Source organism: Priapulus caudatus, unplaced genomic scaffold (genome assembly GCF_000485595.1).
Source record: "Priapulus caudatus unplaced genomic scaffold, Priapulus_caudatus-5.0.1 Scaffold143, whole genome shotgun sequence".
Taxonomy (NCBI): domain Eukaryota; kingdom Metazoa; phylum Priapulida; class Priapulimorpha; order Priapulimorphida; family Priapulidae; genus Priapulus; species Priapulus caudatus.
The window spans coordinates 76,822-84,822 of NW_014577204.1; the positions used below are offsets into that span (position 1 = coordinate 76,822).

The 8,001-nt window shown below is 39.1% G+C and overlaps 1 long non-coding RNA gene across 1 annotated transcript in view; it reads left to right on the forward strand.

The window, feature by feature from the left end:
• The window catches only part of LOC106806145, an 11,328-nt gene extending 3,327 nt beyond the window's left edge, over positions 1-8,001 (forward strand). Inside the window, exon 3 of the long non-coding RNA XR_001393506.1 lies at positions 7,905-8,001. This is a non-coding gene — a long non-coding RNA (uncharacterized LOC106806145). The remainder of the gene's footprint in view (positions 1-7,904) is intronic.

The window sequence follows — 8,001 nt, forward strand, 5'->3', positions numbered from 1 at the left end:
CGCGCGTCTATTTGTGTGTGTGTTGGGGGGGGGGGGCGTGTAATGTCATAAAGCTTACCATCCGCACAGACAACGCACACAGAAGCAGGTGTAATAAAAGATCCATGTTCGCACTGCAAGATAACAAACGTATTTAACCACAAATAAATTCAATGAGCTAATAAACATCTAATGAATAATAAATGATTAAATCATAATAGAAGGAGTAGGATCAGATTTAAATAATAAGATAAGAAGGTAAGGTATTATACTCCCGGTGCTTTGAACGCCAAGCGCAGCAGCAGTATAATTATATCAGGAGTAAGATAATATAGGTATCCTATATTATCTTACTCCTGATTATATCGATAAACTAAAGATAACAGTAATTAGGCCTAATAAGTAAAAGTAAGAGAAACAATATTATTACTCGCATAGACAGCACCTAGACCATTTACACGTACAGCTCTAAGACTTGGTTGCTGATACACGTACGGCAGAGTGGATCGATGGATCGGACAGCTGGGTGTGTACTGTGACCGATGACGATATATATAATCTCAGGAGAAACCTCTGATGTTTGTCTCGCGCAGCTGTCTGTGTGTGTGCGCTCAAATCTAGCGACGGAGTGCGAGGATGGTACGAGCTGTGACCTATATATATCAGGAGTAGATAATAGGGAACCCTATTATCTACTCCTGATATATATATATATATATATATATATATGCAGGCGGTGAGATATCATCGTAGGTGCGCAAGGTACGTCGCATTACCCGTCGAAAGCTACAGGGGAGAGCGGGTTCTATCTATAAACACCGGTATACGGGCACACGAAACACTTATAGAGAGCATGCTAGAGCTCGACCGTTCACTACTATACGCTGCAATAGACGTCTAGCTAGCGCCACCGCAGCGAACGGACGTGTTTTCGTATCTCTCCGACGAAAGAGTAAACATTACGTGAAGAATACGAGATTTTAGACTAGAAAGGCAGAGGGGAGCGGCCATATTTCTTATTGTTGGTTTTTGGCGGGAAAAGTTCAAAATTACTCATCGACTAGATAAATAAACTCTAACCTGGGCAATAAAGTATAAACTGATATAGATCTAATGTAAGCTAAATGGGTCAAAAGAAGAAAACATCAAAGAAAGTAGATAACGTACATTTGGTAATAGATGGGCTCAATGTTGAAGTGTAATACCCAGCTATACACGTTTTTCTAACGTTATATGATCTAGTTTTATTTTGGTTTGGTTTGAATTAAACCTTCTAAGAACGTTCATCAAACGTTATAAATAAAGTTATATATAGGTTCTTGACAAACGTTTGCCACAAACGTTGTGTCAACCACCATTTAACGTTTCGTTATGGTTGCGAAATGGTTTACTACAAACGTTAGCTATAAACGTTGCACTAACCATCATTTAACGTTTTTATATATAATAGTTGCCAAATGGTTAGAAACAAACGTTATCTGCACACCTATTACAAACCAGTACTTAACATTTATCTAGGGTTCCGAGGGGGTCAAAATAAACGTTATTTATAAACTTAGTCGTAACTATGAGCAAACGTTAGCCATGAACGTTGAACTAACCGTTTTTATATGGTTAGAAACAAACGTTAGCTGCACACCTATTACAAACCAGTACTGAACGTTTATCCAGGGTTCCGAGGTGGTGAAAATAAACGTTATTTATAAACTTTGTCGTAACCATGAACAAACGTTAGTTATGAACCTACACTAACCATCCTTTAACGTTTTTATATGGTTAGAAACAAACGTTAGCTGCACACCTATTACAAACTAGTACTGAACGTCTATCTAAGGTTCCGAGGTGGTGAAAATAAACGTTATTTATAAACTTTGTCGTAACCATTAACAAACGTGTCATGAACGTTACACTAACGATAATTTAACGTTTTTATATGGTTAGAAACAAACGTTTGCTGCACATATATATGCACCTATTAGAAACCAGTACTGAAAGTTTAGGTACTGTTTGGAGGTTGTAAAAATAAACGTTGTGCTAACCATGAATAAACGTTAGCCATGCATAAACTTGCACTAACAAATCTGCTCTTAGAATAAAAATTAATAACTCTAGGAACTATAGTTTTTTTATCAAATCGTTACTAGATTTGTGCCGATGGCGGCTATATTACTCGGGCAGCCGCGTGTACATAAAAAGGGGAGGCGAATCGGACGGTTAATGGAGATCGAGCTAAGTGGAAGAGAGAGGACGGGGAGGAGAGGAGGAGGCGGAGAGGAGGAACTAGGCACGACGTGAGATATAGGGAAAGAAGGTCGAAAAGCGGGACTTGAGCAGGAGGGAAAAGTGGAGATAGGGGTTGAATCATATGAATAGCAGAGCGAAAAAGAAACTGGGGAGTAGATCGTGGACGAAAGCAATAGTAACCTAGCCGGCCCATGTCGCATCTACTGTATTATCATGCTATCAATATTTCTAGTATAAAGCATATATAAACTTCTAATAACAGCCTGTATTATATAATCATATATATAGCGCAAATCAACTTATTAAAAGTGCATGTACATTTCTACGGTTTAGCTACATTTTATACTTTTAAATTCATGCTATCAATCTGGTGTTATATTTATTATGTAAATATCATCATTGTAAAGCACATTATTTCAATTGATAATATAATGAATGAACTATTTTGGATACTACATTATATTCTAATTGTGCCGAATCATCTTTATGTTAATACAGAACCGACGTTACAAGAACTTATATATTCAAGTAAGAAAATAACGTAATAAAAGAACCGGAAATAATGGCGTTATATTAACGTAAATCTCTGTAGTTTTTTAACTTATACAGCACAACCACGTTCAAGAAACTGTTATATATTATTTATTATATTATATATTATTATCATCTATAAGTAGCAAATAACGTACAGTAACCAATGGCTTACTCGGCCGGAGCCGTATCTTAATGTCTCAAGCACGGTACTCGCTAGTTCATTTGTGCATGCGTCGCTTTCCCACTAATAATCCGTTGCGAAAATTAATTCACGCATTAATAATCTCCAGCCTAATATTATATTAATTAATATTTAATGATTATATAATTAATTATTTAATTATAAATTAATAATATTAACTTAATAATTAGCTAGCCTACAACTAGTTGTTTGATTGATTGTCAGTCAGATGCAAAATATGAAAGCCAAAAGGTATCATACCAATAATTAATTTATCTGTTTTACTCACGCGCTAAAGAGATAGTAAATAATTTTTTAAAAACCACTAGTGAGTTTGGGGCGGGGGGCCAACAGCCACTCCGTCGGCCAGCCATGAAGCGGCCCACGATGAAGGCCATGATGGGGAATTGATTTTCAGTTTAAGTGACTTGCGTTTTTTATTTTTTATTTTGTTGGTTTTTATTTTTTGAATTTTTTTTTTGGGATTTTGTGATTTTTGAACGCGGAAGAATTTTTTTGTATTTTGGTTTTTGGCGGATTTTTGCGGTTTTGGGTTTTTTGGATTTTTGTGGTTTTGTCCGATTTTTTGTATTTTGGGTCTTTTGTGAGTGTTTTGGATGTTTTCTGATTTTGGATTTTGGGTTTTTTGCGATTGGCGTTTTTTGGATTTTGGTTTTGGATTTAGGTTTTTTTTTTGATTGATATATATCGGTCCGATCTCTCTCCCTCCCTCCTTCCTCTCTCTTGACTGGCCGCTCTATATGCCCATCGTTGAGTTGAAACGTTGTACCAATATGACTTGCCAGGTTTAGGAATGAATTGAGAATAGACAGACATGATATTTGCGTAAAATCCAAAAAAGGCAAAAAGAAATGAAAACCAAAAAAAATCCAAAATCCGAAATGCTGCTGTATTGCTGAATTCATTCCTAACCTGGCACAGTCAATGCATAGAAAATTAAGCACTAACAAAATACCCATATACCCAATATGCTTTCCACTCCATCAGACAGACATACAGTACGTACGACAAGAATGCGCAAATTGACGGGATATATATATAGATAGCCGCAGTCGTTAAGTTAGTGTTATGGTAGGATTGGGCTTAGGTTGCGGCTTAGGGTTAGAGTGCTGTTTGTACTTGTGTGTGTGTGGCCTGTGGATGTGTGTGGCACCCGTAACCCTCAAGACATTAAATACATGCAAGCGCATGCGTAGTACTGCGCGTACAGAAGCCTCTGCCGTAAAGATAAAGTAACAAGTATACGTAACATTACAACACGTAATCTGTGTCGGTCTTTTTTTTTAACGTTAATCAGAACACTTCAAAAAACGTTAAAATTTAAGTAAAAGTAACGTAACAATAACGCTAAATACAAACGTAATATTAACGTAATGTCGTTTTTTAACGTTAGCAGACCACGCACAAGAACTGCTTATTTCAAGTATTTAGTCGGAGGAAAACTTATTTTTAAACGCTTATAAAAAACGTTATAAACCCACACAATTTCGTAATTATATACGTAGGTGTTATAACGTTATCACAAAACCAAAAACATAACGTTAAAATAACGTTAACTTAACTTTTACTTGTATATGTTTACAGGCCACTTCTAATTTTAACATCATATTTTACTATATATTAAAGAATGCATGCAAAAACCTAAAAATTCCCTAACTCCTTAATCCCTAACCCTAACCCTAACCCTAACCCTAACCCTACCTAACCCTGACCTAAATTAAATGTAAAAATATATGGTTAAAATTAGAAGGCCTAGTAAACATATCCTATCGCACCTTCAGCGGCTCATTGTAATGGTGCCATCTTTATAAAATGCCGCCATTGTTGCCATGCCGACCATAGAGTTATATATTAGACTATAGATTATAGATTATTAGATTTTAGACCATTAGATATTAGATATAGATATTAGACCATAGAGTTATAGATTATATATATATTTATTATTATTATATGATATTATATTAATAAATATTATATATGATATATAATTATATATTAGATATAACCATAGAGTTATAGATTATCTATTAGTACAAACTCTATGCATGGGACCCTCTTGCTATGCTGTCCCCCGGGCGTGGAGAGGGAGGTGACCGCAACTTCGCAACCACTAGTGTGGCGTATAGTTAGCGATTAGGGTTAGTTCGTCAGGTTAGGATAGGGGGTTAGGTTAGGGTTAGGCGTAGGATTAGCCGCGTTAGTTAGGGTTAGGATTAAGGTTTAGGTATATGGTTAGGTTTATGTCTAGGTAGGAGAGGGTGAGGGGTTTTCCATCATGATATCTGTACCCCCACCATAGATTAATTTTTGTGATCACAAGCCTATATATAAGCCGGACGCAGGACATATATATTTAGTGTGAGGCTTAGTGTATCGCGGGTTGGAGTGATTACGTTAGGGTTAAGCGCTAGGAATTAGGTTACTTGAACTAGAATTAGGGTTAAACGTTTGAACTCATCGTCTACGTTATCACCGTGACCTCCCTCACGCCGGGGAATAGCCAACCATAGAAATCGCAGCCAATAACCCAATAAACGTTTATTGGGCCTGCGATTCTATGCATAGCAACACCATCTGCATCTCTATAATATAATCGATATGATATATATCTACTATATAATATAAAAGACGCCCGAAGGCGTTTCCGTATCTACCTCCGACCGTCCGCGGGCTCACGCGAATCAAGCTGGGGCTCCTTCTGGGCGTCGCCGATATACATTACCGCCTACTATAGAACGCGATTTTCCATCGCTAAAAGCTAACTTTGAGGCAATTTTCCAAAAAGTTATGTCCCGAAGAAACATCCGCATTCATCGGAAACCCGCAGCCACTTTAGATCGCAAATCCCATGCGCAGTCCAAGCAGAATTTCACGGAATCACCTCTCTAATTGACGTGCCTCGACGGAAACCCGCCCACCAAATTTAAAAACGCAAAATCCGCCATGCGCAGTCCAATTCAGAGCATGTGAATCCTCGCCTACCGCCAACGTCCAAGATCACGCGTGCGACCGAAGACGGCTGTGAAGTAAGTCTAGCATTTTCAATGGTTTTCAACCTCAATAATTTTTTTCTAAACATTACGTTACTCTGATTTCTGGTATTTTCCTGTACATCCAGCATTTTCAATAAACACATATCACACAGCTGCCATGTCATAAAAAAAATACTACAAAATACTGCCTACAACTATACAGGATAAGAAAAGAGTCCGCATCCTTAATAAATTATCAACCCTCATAAGGATGAAAACGATAGGACGAGGAGCTACCGGTTTTTCGTTTACTTTCGTTCTCCCCTCCCAGCGCCCCAACACAGCATCGCTTCGCGCCATAACATGCAAACAATCGTTCGCCCGCTACATCAATTCGGCACCGCTGCTTGCCATGCCACGCGACGTACTCACTAGCGGCGACGCGCGTACACGCCTAGCTATCTGTAACACCGCTGTTAATTGCTGTCGTCTACTAGTCAGTTACTGTTCAAAGTATAATTCCTTTGTTACATTCTTATCCCCCCATTTCTCAACGAATTTCACGTTTCACAAAATGGACCCCTGCGACTGTACAACATCCACGCGATTTCGCGATCCGCCGAAAAATCTCATCCCGGAGTCAGTTTTGTAAAGCGTTGGTCGGTGCATGCGCCGTGCGCGTGTTGCCGGTGCTGTAGGGTCCGCCCGTGTGCTGTTTAAATTCGTATGTCTCGTGCTGTGCCACGTTTGATTGTGCGTGCGCATGGCCGTATGTGTGTGAATGCGGTGTGTCGCGTGCGTGCGCGCGTTGTGCAAATATTTGACAACGGGATGGTGTAACCGTGCCCGCGCTACCCGGCTCCCAATGCGCTGACATTTTTAGACCGTTCGATTGTTTAAGAGCACACACATACCACACTATATATACCATAACCTTTTGAATTGTGTTAAACTATTAACGTGTTTTCTCACGGCGTTTTAATGATAATGTAGCTATACTAAATGTAGATTAAAGGTATAATAAATAGCATTTAATTAGTGTGACCCTTTCACTGACATAGCAAGCCACACTAAAACGCACGCACGAACGCACGCACGAACGCACGCACGCCCACACGGCACGCGCGCCACACGCCACACCAAAAGACATTGCGGCTGCGGTGTATAAAACAGCCCAATCACTGCGCCGCACAGTTAAGACAAACCCTTAACGAATACGGCTGCAATTGTATGTTGTGTATGTGTGTGCGTGTGTTGCGTGTTGCGTGTGTGCGTGTGAGTGTGTGCCGGTGTGTGTGCGTCGGGCGGTGTGCGTGTGTGTTATGTAATGTATGCGTGTGTGTTGCGTGTGCTGTGCGTTATGTATGTAGCCGTGTGTGTGCGGGTGCATGTGTGTGTATGTGTTGTTGTAAAGTGTATGTGTTGTGCTGCGTGCGGTGTGATTGTGCCTGCGCATGCCCGGTGTGTGTGATTGCGGTGTGTGTGCGTGCGCGCGCGTGTGCAAATATTTGACAACGGGAGGTGTAACCCTGCCCGCCGCCGTCCACTGACTATCAAAAGAACATATATCTTCAAAACTACTCAATGCATTTGCTTTTTTTTTAAAGAATTTGACTTATTAATAATGCTTCGACCAGAAGGATATTTTTCAAAATAATATATCTAAATAAGTGAAATTGTACTATGAAATTACCCCATTTCCCTTTATTGAAAAATTGTATGTAATTTTAAGGAAAATTTCAGATTTATATATATTTAGATACAATCTTTTAAACAAATATTGATATATGACTCGATCTACATATCAGTATTTACTGTAAATACATCCCAACTAAAAGGAGAGATAAATGGTTAAACCGCCTTCCTCAAATCATACCCCACCTCAAACCCGTCTGGAACGGTAATAGTCTAGATCGATTATATTATTATATAGAGATCAGTGAGCAACACCCTGCATGATGCCGCTGTAGGCGTGATTTTTTCCCTAGGTGAATCAAGAACATAGGGCTCTAACGAGCGCTGCCATTGGTTGATACAAATCACGTGCCTCAAACTCCTGTTTTATGG